The sequence below is a fragment of the Opisthocomus hoazin genome, chromosome 6 (genome assembly GCF_030867145.1).
Source record: "Opisthocomus hoazin isolate bOpiHoa1 chromosome 6, bOpiHoa1.hap1, whole genome shotgun sequence".
Classification (NCBI taxonomy): Eukaryota; Metazoa; Chordata; class Aves; order Opisthocomiformes; family Opisthocomidae; genus Opisthocomus; species Opisthocomus hoazin.
The window spans coordinates 45,452,277-45,468,799 of record NC_134419.1 but is presented as its reverse complement, the minus strand read 5'-3'; positions in this window follow the sequence as shown (position 1 = coordinate 45,468,799).

Below are 16,523 nucleotides of genomic sequence, written 5' to 3'. Positions count from 1 at the left end.
AAGATTCATATACAGTTGAAGTATCAGAAGCTGTAAACACACTTTTTTCAGTTTAAGTGCACATTAAGAAAAGTTTTGTGAAGATTGAGCAGATAAGAATCCAGATACGAATCCCATGTAGACTTAGTAATAAACGATAGAGTCTGTTCGCACTGAAAATTCTTTATACACAACAAAGCTTGTGAAGCATGGTGTAGTTATAGAGATTACCTACTGAGACTATGGGATCAATAAAGTCCTTACACTTTTTCATGATATTTCTTATGTTTTCAGCAGGATTTTTCTTTTCTGTTTCTTAATGTTAACGATTCTAGAAAAGATTCAAAGTCATTTAGTACGGTCTTCAGGACCTGCATTTGCACAGGTGATTCAGAAGTACTTCGAATAGGAAACAGCAGAGGCTAACTAGGCAAGTGAAAACAGCCAACAGTGAATAAAGTGGCCTGTAAGTGACCTCTGGTGGACAGCAAGAACAGTGTGAAATTTGTTTGCTTTGTATCTCTTTGAAGAGTAGTTTATCCATTTAATTTGCTAACCTCCATTCAGTTGAATATTATGTAGTATTATAAAATAATTACTGAGATTTTCCACTTGAACCAAAAGTATTTCATGCAAAAAGCTGGAAATTAATACAGGAAGAGTAAAGTTTTGAATCATAAACTTTAAAAATCTCTGTAATGAGGGATTCTTGGCTATTTCGTATATGTCATTAACAAAGTAAAGCTAAGGCAATCTTTCAGGTGATGTTAAGCTTAGAACCACTTGCAAAGGGAACAGAGTGAGTGGTCCTTTGAGGACATCTCAGTCATTCCAAAAACCTCCAGCATTTCCCAGGTCGGGTGAGGTGTTGGAATCTGTTGCTTCCAGCACATGCAGGCTGTTGATCACAGCCGCTGTACTCAATCATAAGAACTTTTAGCGCTATGTGCTACAATACAGAGTATCCCCAAGGGCCTTCTCCTGTTCCCAACTAAATATTCTTAAAGACAATTGTAATCTTGAGTATTCATTTTGATCTCATGTCTTGAATAGGCTTCCAGCGCTGGGTCTTGGGACCCATGTTTGCAGAGTGCATGTACAGTCTGAGAGACTATGAACTTTGTGAAGATCTATGTAGGACCACAAACTCTCTTTTGGTAATTAGACTTGTTTACCCTTCCTTCTGTTTCCTTATTTCCACCTGGAGCTAAAACTCTAATGTCTGCTTGCGTGGGTCTAACAATAGACACAGGACAGTTTTGCTGTACAGAAATAACACAATGAAATTGTTACAAGGAAAACCAGTCTGTCTTGGCAACAGTTGTCCTGGCAACTAAGTCTCCGTGCAGAGGATGATGGCCACTGATCCGTGGAAACTTATCCGTGCGTCATTTTCTTGGAGACCAGAGAGGCTAGGGAACAGCACTGCAGAGCCCCCACCATCTGGCTTTCACCTCTTGCTAGCATTGAAAGGGAACTCCCACCAGCCAAAGACATTAACTGAAATTCTGCCTCTTAAACATAGTTCCAGGACCTATTAATTACAAGGCATATTAATAAGCAGCAGCCTTACAGACACCATTTTTTTTTATTTTAGCTAGTGATGTTAAGGACTAGCTTAACTCCCCAGCAGGAGAGGAAAATAGCACAGGAAAAATCATGTCAGAATATAAGCCAACACAGCTGCGACAGTACTAAGCAGAGCACAGATAAAAATGGCAGAGCACATTTCTGTCTAAGTAGTTTTTCAGAAGACAGTGTGAAAGCTTTGAAGAGCCACAAAGCTTTTGATTTCATATTTTACTTTGAGAGTGACACAGGTGCTGCGCTTGCAACTGCAAAGCCCCAGACCTGAGCCTCAGTGGAGCCAAAGGCTCATAGCGAGGAGCTCGAATGGTGGTCTTTCGCCTTGGACAGTGTTCCCATGCTCAGCTCTCCCTGAGTGCCTGTTTTATTGCTCTTTGTGCTAAAGTTAATATCGCTTTGGGACAAATCACATGCTGTATTAATTGCTGCATAAGCCTAGAACACATTAATTGAAATGGATGGAAACATGAAAGTAAAAATGCCTCCTTTTCAGCACCATTTGCACACATGCTTCCCCCAGGTGTAAGAGCACAACACACCAAACCTCACTTCCCAGCCAAAGCCTGCTGTTCCCTTTATCCCTCACCCTCCCAGACGTCCCAGTGCTTTGCCCCAACACCTCCTGCAAACTCCTGAAGGCTCCCACAAGATGAACCTTGCTTTGTCACAGCCACAGGGCTCTCATGCCAGGACAGGGGCTGCGGGGATGGCAGCTCTCCATCGCGAGGAGAGGAGAACGAGGAGCCCCTTGGCCACGGGGTGAAATCTTGAATCTGCTGCCTTGAAATCCTGCCTCCTGGACAAAGCAACGGAACAGAGATCTGCCCTCGCATTCTCATGGGCTTCTCATCCCCGAGCTGTCTCTCTCACAGAATGTGTGTGGCTGGAGACTCTGGTAACAGAGTAATGAACAAGGGGATGGATGACTGATGAGCAGAAACTTAAGCTACCACAACTTGAAACAGATCAGTTTGACGAAACAGGAGATGCACCTGAGGCCGTCCCAGCTCAAAAGGGTCGGTATGAGCATGAGCGGGGCTGCACCAGGACATCCACGTCCAGAAACAGCAGCATTTCCAGCTGTTTCTGAGAAACTGATCTGAAAGAAACATTCCTGTTTCAGGAAACATCACTTTGCAATAAAATTATTTCTTCCTGGAATATTTCTCGTGGTTTATTCTACTTTTTCATCTAAACGATGCCAATCTTTGTGTAATATTATTTATTTGGTCATGAATATTTGGACACATGCATTGCCATATAGGAGCAAGGCAAAAGAGTTTATTAGATGATAGCATAACCATTGCATGAATTAATATCTGCCCTAGAAGCAAGGAAATTTTTTTCATCAGTTCATACTTCTCTTTCTATTACCTGCACAGTAAATTCAAACACAGTAAAATTTTCAGGAGATTATTAGACAGGTGGACTCCCAGAGACTTTCCAGGAGAGGAAAAAACACCTCATGCAGCAGATCACACACCCTGAAAACTGCATAGCAAATGCTTAGATATATGTAAAATCCCACTTCTAACCTAAATGAGTAAATTATTTGAAAAAATGAGCTACAAATCAACTGCAAACACATTAAAGGCCTGTGTTTGTTCAAATACATTATTCATAAGAAATAACTTGAGCTGTAGTTGTATGCAATTTATGTTGCATAAACTTAAGCAAATACTTGCAATCAAAAGCTGAATTAAAGAATTAATGAGCAATCTCTAAATAAAATTCTATTACTAAATAATTTTCTCCCTGATTTGCGAAGCCATATGCTTCCTTTAGCATACATTCCAGCACTTCTATTAACAGCTGAGCCCTGTAATGTCGGGATGGTGACTAACAGTGTATGCCTGATCAACCTCTTGCTACACAGGACAGGCGTGAGGAGAGAGGGAAGAAACCATTGTTTTTGAAATGTTCTTAAAGTATTTAAGGTTCAACGGTAACACGAGCCAATCATAAGTTTATGATGAAGAGCTACATTTCTTCTCTGGGATTAACGTTTTCAGAATTTTTAGTAAATAAATATAGAGAAGGTGAAATGCACTTTTTCTCCTCTACTAAAACACTTCCATTTTCCATTGCTGCACTCCTTTGGACATCAAATTTAGCAATGAACAACTCAGGTCAAGAGGTACTGCAATATTATGTGGTGCACTTGCAGAGTGTGAATTGATGTACCATACTGACAGAATTATTGAATATTTTAGTACCTATCAGCATTTCAGAAATTCAGATTTCACATACTTTTTAGTCAGCTGTCTCAAAACTTTTTCTACATGCTCTGCCAGGACTGTGTCATTTTCTGTAGGAAATCTTTCAACAAGAAAACAGGCATTATCGCCAGTCGGATGGATGTGCAAAGAAGAAGTACAGCCTCAAGAAAGAATTTTTTTTTCCCTTTTAGCACCTGAAATCTCCTTTCCCTCCACTCCTTCCCTTCTCTGCTGGCAAAATATCTCCAATAAGGGCACTGAAAACATGCCCACCTACCCAGGTGCCGGAGTGACTGATCATGCCTCTGTCCACAGCTTCTCTGAACTCAGTGCGAGCTGTGGAACAGAAGGAAGACTGGTCTTGACTTGCACAAATGGTACAGCATTAACTCTGAACTAAATGTACACATTATGCTGAAGCAACATCAAAGGAACACAGACTTTATATAATGAATAAATAATTCACATTTGCATACGCATAATAAAAACGATGCAATAAGAGTAGCCACCATTGCTCTCAGTTTTGTGTGACCTTTTGTTCTGAATTTCAGTTTCATAGAATTTAAGATAGACTTCCGATATGCGTATTTCCATGCCAAATCCATTTCCATGCCCTTCCAGTAATGTCTACCTCATTACTTTCTTGTGTTCTACGACTTAATCTCTTCCTAATTTTTCTGTAATTTCTGATATTGTATAGAATTATAGATACCTCCTCCAATTATTGTCACCCAACCAGAGAAAAGAACTACCTGGCTTCAGCATTTAGCTGAATTTCTAAACTGAATTTAATTAAAATGCATATCGGGCTTGACCAACAGTTGAGACGCTGTAAAGCATCCCACTAACTTTTTGTACTGTTAAGCACATACAAGAGATACTGTTAAACTAAACAAGAAAAATCAAACAGCTAATATTTGCATAGAAATTAAAGACTTACAACAACTGCTCTAGCACAGTAGCTCATATCATCTACTTTCCACTAATATTTTACCAGTTCTCTTATATTCCCTTTGTCACACAGAAAAATGAGTTGTACAAATATCTTTCTATTATGTTTTTACTTATTCGTTCTCTTTATTTCAAAAACACTTTTAAGGTTCTGAATGGTTTGGGAGTAGTGTCACAGCTTGGTTATGGGTCAGATGCCATTTTACAGATTGAGCCTGCTTACATAAAACCTCCAAGCTTTACCTGCTTCTTTGAGATGCATTTGTAGGCTGTTACATCATAGATGGACAGTAATGCAGAACAAGATGTTTCTCCCCGGCACCTCTTCTGGATCTGATGCTTTTGAATACAAGGAAAACAGAGAACAAGTTTTGCCTTTTGTAAATGTCATAGATAATTTCCCCACATTATGGACTAAAACCAAAAAGGTCACTCTTTTTTTTAATTCGTTTGTTCAAGCTAAAGCCCCTCCCCATAGACTGGGTAATTCATAGCATCAACCAATCAACTAGCTGTTGTCATTAATCTTTGACAGCATTACTACTCATTAGAAATCAAAGCTGTTGCATTTGTAGAGTATCATGCCACAGAGTGTGTCCTGGTATTTGAAAATTATTAAGGAATGAAACCTAAGTGCTCTTAAAAGGCAGTTGCCAAAAATGCAAGAGTTATCAGGATTTTTCAGATCCAGAATTTTGAAACTCTAGATCTTTCCAAAGACAGTGAGCCAAAGATATCTTGACATGATGACAGAAATGCAAAAATGGGTTTGTTAATGTGTTCCAACAGCGCCTCTTAGCTCGCAAATACCTCTTGGTCATGTCTCATCCGACAGGAGGTTTGCAGCTCCAGTGCAATAAGAATGACTGTTCTTCTGTCAGTCACTTCTCTCATGCAGCCTGAATAATTTGTATGTGACCAGTGGTTTGAATATTATCTTTAATGCAAAGTGAGGTATGTAACAGAACAGGATTTTCTGGCACAGACAATTTTCTGTTAGTAATCAATCATTTCAGTAGATGGGCAATGTCTACACTGTAAAATCTCTATAGCCCCTTTTCACTACAGCCCAAAGACAGTGGTTATCTCCTTGAAGTCTGGTACCCCAAAGTTTTCATTGACCTCAGAGCTGTGAGTTTCCAGGATTCTTGAAAACCTACTCACTTTATTTGTTAAGAAGCCTAATTTTAACCTAGATGTTTAAATAATCCTGAAAAAATATGGAATAGATCCCCAAGGGCTTTCACACAAACAAGAGAAGCCCTAAAAACCAACAAATTGTTTCCTCCCAATGTTTTCTAATCTGTTTTTAGATAATCATAGGATACACCCCACCTCTTCTCACATAACTGTGACTTGCCTAGTAAATGATAGGTAAATAAGGCCATAGGAGGATTTATTGTCACTAGTATCGCCTTGCAGTAAGAAGGAATGTTTGCTTCTTTTCAGTGAGTCACTACCCAGTAGACGGCTTCTGTATGTCTAAAAGCAGTAAGAAGGGCAGAACACAAGAAAAGTAATTTTCACTGATGACAAAATGAATGGAGAAAGTCATGTGGCTGACGTGCTTCAATACGGAATCCAAGCAGGAATGGTAAAATAATGAATTTGTTAGTGTGATAGAGTAGAGCCATAATGGTGATGTCATTTATGCAATTTAGTCCAAACTGTGAATTAACTCTTATACGCAGACAATATATAAAGCAAAATGCACATTTATACTAAGCAACAAATAGCCCAGGGACAGGCAGATTAACAGGATCCATCTTCTCACTTACACTTTTGTCCGTAGGTCTCTTTTTACCACTCTGTTTCTATTAATTTCTGGTTTGAGTTGTACGATTTCGCTACCTACTTGCTTAAGCATTCCTCCTGCCTGGATATCATCTATTTCAGGCAATAGTTAGACCAAGCTGCAATTTATTCTATAGCGCTGCTCTCTGCTGACTTTCTGAGAGAAGCAAGTTGCCCAACACCTTGACAATGAAGAGCATTTGAAGTCTCAAGTCACCGTCAAAAACACGAGTTTTGAATATTTTCCACCAGCAGTCATACCTTTTGGGAACAGGAGAATGAGGAGAACTGAGAAGCAAAATACATTTAAATTAATTTCAGCACAGTGTAGCAGAGTGGCAGCTTCTAGGAGCCTACTGAGCAAGGCCACGTTATTTCCCTGAGTAACCCATGTGTGAGAGCACTGCATATAAATGCATAGCTAATTTGCCAATTTACTTTGATGTCAGTTCAGCTGAGAACTGCCAGTCCAAACGAAAAGTTTAAATTGGTTTCTGGCTCTGTAGTTCTCTGAAAGATCTAGGGGGGGTCAGGATCAAAAGGGTCCTGCAACAAGAAGCCCTATGAGATGATCTTTTTTGTCACACTGGTGTTACTAAGATCCTGGAGAATTACTTCAGTCAGATCTCCGATGAATCTGGAGTAAATCTAGAAAATGTTTTTTCTTGGAGGAATATTGTATTTCTTGTGCACACTCATTTGCCGTTGTTTATGTTGTCAGTATATCACCACCAGCAATGCTACAGCTTGGCTGTATCTCTCATCTGAGGACAACACAAAACATGCAACCACACAAGAGCCCAAATCACTTGCAAACCCAGTCTCAGTCTTATTCACATTTTAAAATGTATCTATCTGGAGAAAGTGATTAAAGAAGCTGCTGTACCTATGCTACACCAGTTTCTCCTATCTAAACTAGGACCTTATCTCACCCTTAAAAGAGGAAGTGGACATTTCTCCCTATGCTTATAACGTATTTGTTTACCTTACTAGGCTTCTGTCTATTTTTATTATGTCTTTTGTTTCCTTTAAGAAACGGCTGATCTATGCCACCCAGTTCTTCTAAAGTCTTTGGACACTGTCCTTTTTGGTCCACACTGTTCTATTTTTTCAAGAAGATCCTCAACACTTCATGATCCAATGAGTTGAATCAGATAAGCTGAAGAGAATGAATTAAAGAGAAACAGTGCAAATAAAGAAAGTCATTACTTTAGTCTCACAGCTTTGTAAACATTTGCAGATTTTTGGTAAAACCACAAGACGTAAGCTGTAACAACTCAAAGGAAACCCTGATCTTTTACTACAAATGCAAAGTACAAGATTTGATCCTTATGGACCTTCACTGGAATTCAAGAACTGAATATATTCAAAAAGTTCATACGTTTGCATTTATATACTTCTTGAATCAATTCCTATAACTGCCTGAGTAATGGCTTTTTAACTCTTCCTTTTGGCCTTGGTAAAATTATTTAAGTGGAAACGAGGCCTTGCTTTCAGTGCAAGTTTGACCAATCAGGCTTTGTAAAGTTACCTGGTGGGAAGAGGTCCAATAGTGAAAAGGCTTTAGTGCAACGCAGTGGATTTCTTCTTTCATCGTAGGATGATGTACCCTGTAGTCAATTTTCCACATAAACTGAACAACTGCAGTGATCTAGATAGACTGGAAATATATAAATTATCTCTTCAGGAGAAAATTCAGTCTCTCTTCTGAAATTAAAATCAGCTCTACCCCCTAATACTGCATTCATTAAAAGGGGTTTCTGTGGTAAAAAACAATTGCCATGTGTTACTGTGTGGAATCACAGATTCTACTAACCTACTTAATTTGAGAATGTATTGAATTTACTGGAAAATGCGAAGTAATGATAAGCTGTTTATAGCAGTGCCATGATGATGTATTAGCATTAATGTAAGTTAATTATGGTGAGTTAATACTGGCCTTATTAGAAGCATGGCTTGACTTTAGTCTCTGTTTCTAGCTGAGCTGAGACACTCCTCCAGCTTGAAAGTAGCTGCTGTTTTATCTTGGTCTGCTAATATTTCTTTACTATCTTCCTCACAGTCTCTGCTGTTCTTGGGAAATCTGCAAGGAACAAAAGTGTAAAAAATTATTTCCTTTCTCCTTATATTTGCATAAAATGGCATTAGGTGCTCTTGTAACGACATTTGTAAAGAGGAAAATGTGGAAAGCATGAGAAAAATCCATTACCCTAATACTGTCCTGGGAAGACAATAGCAAGATAAGAATTGTGTGCAAGCGTGGCATATTTGAAAAAAAAAAATTCTGCTGTCCTCTTCAGGCTGGTTACAGGGAAAACATAAGTACTAATGCAAAGTCGTAGAGAAACTCTAGACATCTGGTAGCAAAGTAAATTAGAAAGTAACTGGAGAAGACTCTGATAGTATTGAGAGATAATAATGAAAAGTTTTGCAAGAACTCAGGTAAAGTGTATAATTACAGAGGCCTCTTTTGGGGAGTACTAATGAAGTGCCTAATTTGCTAGACAGAAGGGGCAAACCTGCCCCCTCTCTGGCCGCTGAAGCTTGGGTGCTGATGCACAAGGCTCCTTTGTCTGTGACCATGTGTTGGGGCTCCATTATCTTCCATGTTGTCCTCTTCGGCTGCCTGCCAGCACGGATGAGTAAATAAGCCACCATCAGTGTCAAAAAGCTGAGGAAGGGGTGGAATTCTTGCTTGCTCTAATCAGAGAGGTTTACATTTTTCTGCCTACCTAGCTCCAAGTGAAGATGTGAAGCATATTGCCTGAAGGTTTGCTCTAAAGGCACTGTTCTTCTGCCCTTCCTTCAGGCACAGAGATGGATTACATGACCTTTCACAACGTTCAGCAGCCTCCTCTTCTGTGCTGATTCTTTTCATTGCTTTAATGCCTTAATAGTATTTCCTTGCAAGCAGCCTCATTTCTCTTAAGCACTCAATCTCTTATGATGCCTCAATCTCTTATGATGCATATATTTGATTTTTATTTTTCCTTAACTTGGTTAGTGGGAAATTTTCAGACCTTTTCTGAAGCTAAAGTTAAATTTCTTTCCTTTAGCCCTGTAGAAACACCAGATTTCTGCAGAATTTAACAGGAGTCAGAATGATGTTTCCAATGCACCCACACAGCTTCAACTTTGCATATTAACTCCTTTTAGCTTTATCATAAGCATTTTTTATTGCCCTAATAATGAATAGAAATTCTTCAACTTTAGGTCATTTTGAGCACGCTTGTTAAGGATGTTGGCTGAGCATTGCCAGATAGCCAACAACTTATATCGAAAAGATTTCTTACTTGTGCAGAATTTCCCTTATTTTGGCCTTTTATTTCCTAGTTGTTGATATTAAGGAAAAAAAATTGACTTGTTTATAGATCCTTTCCTTTTTAGTGTAAAATATTGAACTGGGCTATATACAATACAGCGTCACATTATCCTTAAAAAAAATGACATGAAGAATTCTGATTCAAAAACTTTCTGAAAATCCACTAGGAACAAATTTAATTCACTACCAGACCAGAGCACGTTTAAAAATGGTAACCTAGAATTAAATGACCCACAGAACAATACTGACTTGTGGAAAATTCCACTCATATCCTGCATGGTGCTCTCATGTTCATCTAGGCTTTCACCACATGGTCACATGAAATCAGAAGATTTTATAAACCCTCAGATCAGCTATGCTCACAAACCTTCTATCCATACTCAGCAGGGTGAGGATTGTACTGAACATCATTTTACTGAAGGATAGCTGAATGCAGTTACCAGTGAGTCAAATCAGAGAAAAACAGTTTTCTGTACCTTGATCCCTTTTTACCTGCTTTTCCTTTCTGCTTCTGCTGGTTCTGCCTGGCTTTCCATTCTGAGCAGGGCCCCAGCTTGGCGTGGGTTTGCAGTGATGGAGCTGTCACCAGGAGCGCTTGCTCCTGGGATCGATGTGCTCAGCACTGGGTGCAGCACCATCGCTCAGTCTTGTGGTTTGGAAGAGTTAATGACAGAGTTACTTTCAGAACTGTTGATTCTCTTTAGCTGCTCATGCTCCATAAGATAACTGTATTAAATCAAGTTGGGTTGATTACCCCTATTCATTCTGATTTGCCACTTTTTAGTACATTGCATCAGTGTTCTTGGACAGCTCTTAAATAACCCCTTTAAGAAAGACGTCTTTAGAAAGAAGAAGTTAATTGCAAAAATCACCTGCAATTTGGAAATCCAAAGTGGTAAACTAAAGTCTCATCACATTACAGTGTAAGAGCCTTGGCATGTAAGTACTCCCAGATGCAATTCCTCTTGCACAGGTGTCCAACATGTTATGAAGCCTTTATTCTTTGATGTGTAAGCTGATGAGCTTGGTGAGGGCTTTAAATGCTAATTAAAGTTCCTCCTTAAAAGCAAAATTCAGCCCTTATAATCCTGTCTTTTGATATCCTTTTTTGCTCTTTTACTTGTTAGCTATACCTAAAGCCCAATTGCATCTCAGCTTACAGCTGCTCTGGATTCACTTTGTTCAGACAGAACAGCACTAAAACCCAATTTAATAAGCTCAGGATTTTCTAATCAGCAGCCAAAAACCATATAGACTGGATCTATCAACCACACATTTATCTTCCCACAGATCTTCCCAACCATAAAAAGAGGTAGATATGCACAGAGAAGCTGCTTTGTGTGAATCACACCAATGTAAGTCAAGTCTAGTGTTATGAACTCTCAATAATAATATGATGCACATCAACATATCTTCTGTAAAACAGGAGGTTAGAAATATGAATTCCTTTAGACACATTTAATAGGTGTCCCTTGTTATGCCAAATTCAGCACTATTACACTAGATACGTCAACAGATTGTCATCTACATAAATACAGACAGTGAATAAAAAGAAATGAAAATGAAAACGAGAGGCAGAGAGAGCACTCAGTTATTTAGTCCCTAATTTCTGTTGCTTTGCAGAAGATTTAAGCAGAAGTAATTTTGGAGTTCAATTCTCCATCAGCCTGCTAAGCAATTAGAGGAATGATCTCAAATTTCTCCGCTATACCACTTTATTTTAGGTACATTTATATAATTAATCTTAGCTTTCTCAATTTTCTTTTCGTGGTAAAATATTACATTGTAGTAACATAGGATTTGCAGCTGATAGCTAATTAACTGATATGCCTACATCATGGCATATTAGAGACCATATGTACATCACAATCAGGCTCCCAGAGTATTTGATAAGACCAGAAACAATGTCCATGTAAATTAATGCAAGCTATTGCTTAAGCCCATTCAAATTCTACATTTCGGACTGATCAAAAGTCTAAAAAAAGCAAGGAAAATATTTCCATAGACTGTAACAAGTCTGAATCATGCCTCTGTCAGAGCCATTTTGCATGATGCTGAACTTGGCAGAATATCTAAAAACTGAAATACAAACAGAAAAGATTTTTCTTCTGCAATATGTTCACCTTCAACTCATATTCTTCAGGCCAAATTTGGAAATCCCAGTGCTTTTCCCCCTACCCCCCAGGTGTCACTTTATCATCTATTATATAAAATGGGTGTCTAATTATGGACTGCTGTAGAAGACATCCACAGGGATGCCCATGTCTACAGCAGAGAAGCGAAAGAACTGATGATGCTTCTTTTCAGTTTCACTCATGATTTTTCCTCTGTAATCAAAATGTCATTTTTTATGATTTCAGTAATTTACAGTCCAGTGATCAAAAACTAGCAGAGCTGAATAATCCAAATATTATTAGAACTTCATAGGGCTGTCTACCAGAGATAGTCATTATAGGACTTCTGCAATGTCTTCTAGCCACGTGTTTTCACATACTTCTAAATGGCAATGATTTATTTCTTCAGCCCTGATTAGCAAAAGAAGGACATGCTAAGTTACTAACAGTTTCAGTAATAATGTGGCCTAAGATCAGTGACAGAAAAGCTGATTTTCCTTAGAACAGTCTAAAAGGAATAAAAATCTTGGCACTTTATGAAGCCAGAGTCACTCAAGTATCCAAGTCAGGCCTATTCACACTGTTTAGCAGAGAAGTATATTGACCCCAAGTCACTCCCTGTGACATCAGGGGAGCTACACTTTAAAGGTTGCCCTTATATATTTGGTTACAGAGATTTTAAATACAAAACCTTCTACTTCCTAAAATCTGTCTTAAATGCCTAGTCTGAATTTATTTTTAACATCTTTGTTAGATTTAGACGCAGATCAGGTTTTAAACTCCTTCTATTCCTTCCTTATATTACTCTCATTAATTTAAATTAATTTCAATTTAAAATTCAAATTATTTTATTTTCAGGGATAGTATTTTCAGAGAAACCTGGAGAGTTTCTAATCCTGCTTTTTTTAAAGGAACCTTGTAGGCCAGTGTTCTATTCAAAAAGGGGTACGCTCTGCCCTTATACCTATGTTATGCCACTTGGGAATTCACTGGCATTAAAGAAACACCGGGGAGACTCTAAAGAAAAGTACTTTGGCATCTAAGCAGCTACACCACCACCATGACAAGGTTGAAGTCTAGCGCTTACCTGAGTTTTGCAGCAGGTTGGCAGGCACTTACAGGATGGCAGCCAGCTTTACAGCAGTCAGAAATGGTTCTCAAACAAAAAAGTCTGCAAAAAATATCCAGACACCAAAAAGATTGTTTATAATGATGAGAAAAGAAATATGCCAGCTATCTGTTTTAACTTGTACCTATTACACCTGCTAGATCTCCACTAATGTGCCCCTTCTAACCCTTTTCAAGGTCCAATTCACAACCATCCTCTTTTTAGTAGTGTTCCATGGGCTTACAGTGCAATTATGTTTCACTTATCTGATTTTGACAGTACAGAATCTCTCTTCTTCCAGATACTTCTATTTTTGCATATCAGAAGAAAACAAACAAAAAAAGGAGAACTGCTGCTGCGCCTAATCTAAACACTCCAAATAGCAGCACCTTTTTTTTGGCTTTATAATTTGCTCAGCAACATTTCCTTCCTAAATGACGGTACTGAGGTGTTTCTGAAGCTTTCACTCATCAAACCCCGTCACAGCTGCCACCAGCTCTTCACCTGAGGGTGCCATACGGCCAGCAGGACCAGGTCTCACTCCCTGGGCTGGCACAAAGGTCAGCCTCAGGCCTCTTTCCCAAGTATTCATCACACGCTTGGAGATATTACCTCTAACTCAATGCCTGCCCTCAGCCCCTCCAAGCATATCTTTGTTCCCCAAAGCCACCTCTTCAGGTGGTATCCTGGCCTGTAATTTACTGAGTTTCTATCTAGATTTTGAACATTGTTTTTCCTTTCTGTTCTAAGAGTTTAACATGTCTCACAGTTTAAGGGTAGCGAAATCCTTCATTCTTGAGCAACAACTTACAACAGGTATATAGCACTACATGACATAAAATACTCATCCTTTGGATCAACTCAAAAAGAAGTTAGAGCCATGAATAAACAGAAAATAAGTAAGTGCACATCCCAAGCTATCTTTTCTCCTTTAAGGCCATCCATCTCATTTCTTCATTTTTTTAAATGGTACACAAAATTTTGGTTTGTATTTCTGGAAAGTAAGAGTTGGATTAGAGCTGGCAGTTACCATTTAGGGTTTGCACCAGAACAGGAGGATGTGGTGGTAGCGGTATCATTCAGATGTGGAAGTGGTGGTAGCGGTATCATTCAACTCTTTACTTGCAATCAGGATATCATGATGCCAAGTAAGGTACACATGTTTCAGCACTATAAAAAAACGTAAAGGCGTGCTAAACATCTACAATTGGAATTATTTGCATACATACATATCAACAAAAGTTTCAATTCTCATACAGACTTTTTCTTTGGTCTTTCAGACAGATCCCATTAAATCATAAACATTTGAACACTTGCTGATGTTTGAGCATTCCTTACCTCATGCCTGTACAAAGAGTCACTTTGTTGAACTTGCTTTTAAGGCTTTTATAATTTGTAGTAAAATGGATGCACAGTTTTAACATTTGAATGCCCCTACTCGCATCCTGTCGTTTCCATGCTACAGAGCTATTTGTGAAACCACAAACTTTAGGTAGGCAGCTATTTTTAAGAAAATGAATTGCTGTATTTGCAGCCTCATGCACATGCTTTAAAACACCTACTTTTGCAATATTTATGCTCTGCAGTCACAACTGCATGCTTGTCACACTGATAATTTTGCACCAGCCCTAACAGTCATCTATGTTTCAAGTTTTCTGCATTAACAGCATAACTTTAGAGGTGCATTTTGTACTGTTGTCAGGAAAGGAGAAGAATTAAAAACCAGTGCTAGTGTTCAAATTAAGATATGAGCACATACTGCAATGGCTGCGTAAAAAGAGCTCCATGTTTGATATTTAAAATGCAAATGCTTTAAGGAAACATAAGTCTGGCAAATAACATACAGCTTCATCTTTAAAGTAAAAAATTGAGACGTGAAAAACATAAGTAATTCTGAAATTTTGTTTTAGAGGATCCTTAACATAAACCCTTTCCTTTAGAATCAGGCACTTTATACGTATACATGTTGTACACACACTATGGATTAAGGAACAGGAGCTTTGGTTTCTCAGCTGTTCCAGTTTACAGTAAGCAGGAACGGCACATACCATACTAGAAGCTATACCCACAAGAGAGATCACAAACAACAGAAAGTTTAGTGTTGACACAGTAAAGAAAGAAAAACCACACTGAATGGAATGCTGCTTCATCTGCTGCAGGTTGTCCGGATGATTCTCTCCATGTCACCTGCACATACACCTGGCTTTTCAGTAACAAAGACCAATGATTTACAAAGGTCATAGAATCTTCTAAAAATTGTCCTCAGTACGATGTACTTCAATAGAGGTGGTTTTGCTACTCTCCATTTAATCTAGCTTCTTGTGCGTAAAGCATGGATTACTGTGGGATTGAACAAGGGGGCCCTGCACCTGTCACTTCCACCCCTTCCCTTCACACCCTATTCTAAGGATGCTCAAAGATATTTGCATATATTTGTATATATATTTACATATTTTCATGTATGTAGATATTAAAGTAAGTTGCTAGAAGTCTTAAACTTTGGCGGAATCTCATTACTCTGGGACATCACAAGGGCTGACACTTAAGAACAGACCTTAGCACTGTACTGGTCAAGTGTATTCCTGCTAGAACGGCTCCTATACTTCTCAGCCTCTGACAGCCTTTAAGAAATCTTAATTCTATACCTTTCCAAATAACAAGCAATCCCACAACCTGACCTTACTAAGAGTAGCAATTAGGAAGTGAGAAAGGTGAACTTAGGGTAACAGGAATTCTTTCAGAATACACACTACAGTACGACACGCTAGTAGCAAGAGTTAATCTTGCAGTCTGGCACCTATTTTTAAACTCTAAGAGAAAGACCATCAATCAAATTCCTATTTCTGTTTACAAATAGATTTCAAATAAACATTACAGGATTGTTGCTACCTGTTCCATGGAAAGGACTTTCCTTTTTGACTAGTTTGTCTTACAGCAGAGAACAACAAAAGCAAAAAGATCACACAGGGCAACTAAATGGGTGTTCTTTCTTCCAGGTAGAGAGCGAGAGAGAAAAAGAGAGATAGCTATGCATGACATTTCATCCTACTGAAAAATCTCACCAATGTTGGCTCACTAAACGATACTGAGGCCAAGAACTTTTGGACATGGCCCATACTTCTCAGGTCATTCACCAGCTTTACATCCTGCAGCTTATAAACCCTCTCTCGATCCCCTCCTCTCCAATCAAGGCCTCAGACTCAATAAAACCCTTCCCATCGAATCCTTCCCATTGTTTCTTTTCCCTCCCTCACATTGGCTTGAAATTCCCTCTTAACCTACAGAGCCCACACAGGGTTGATACATTACAGCATTTTGTTCAACCGTTTTCAAGTAATGCACATGACATTGCTGACTTACTCAAAATTTCATGTGCTCTGTCACTCAACAAGGTAGTGCTTCCTACAGGTATTTTGGCAGTCAGTGAAACATTTGTTATGATTCAGTCA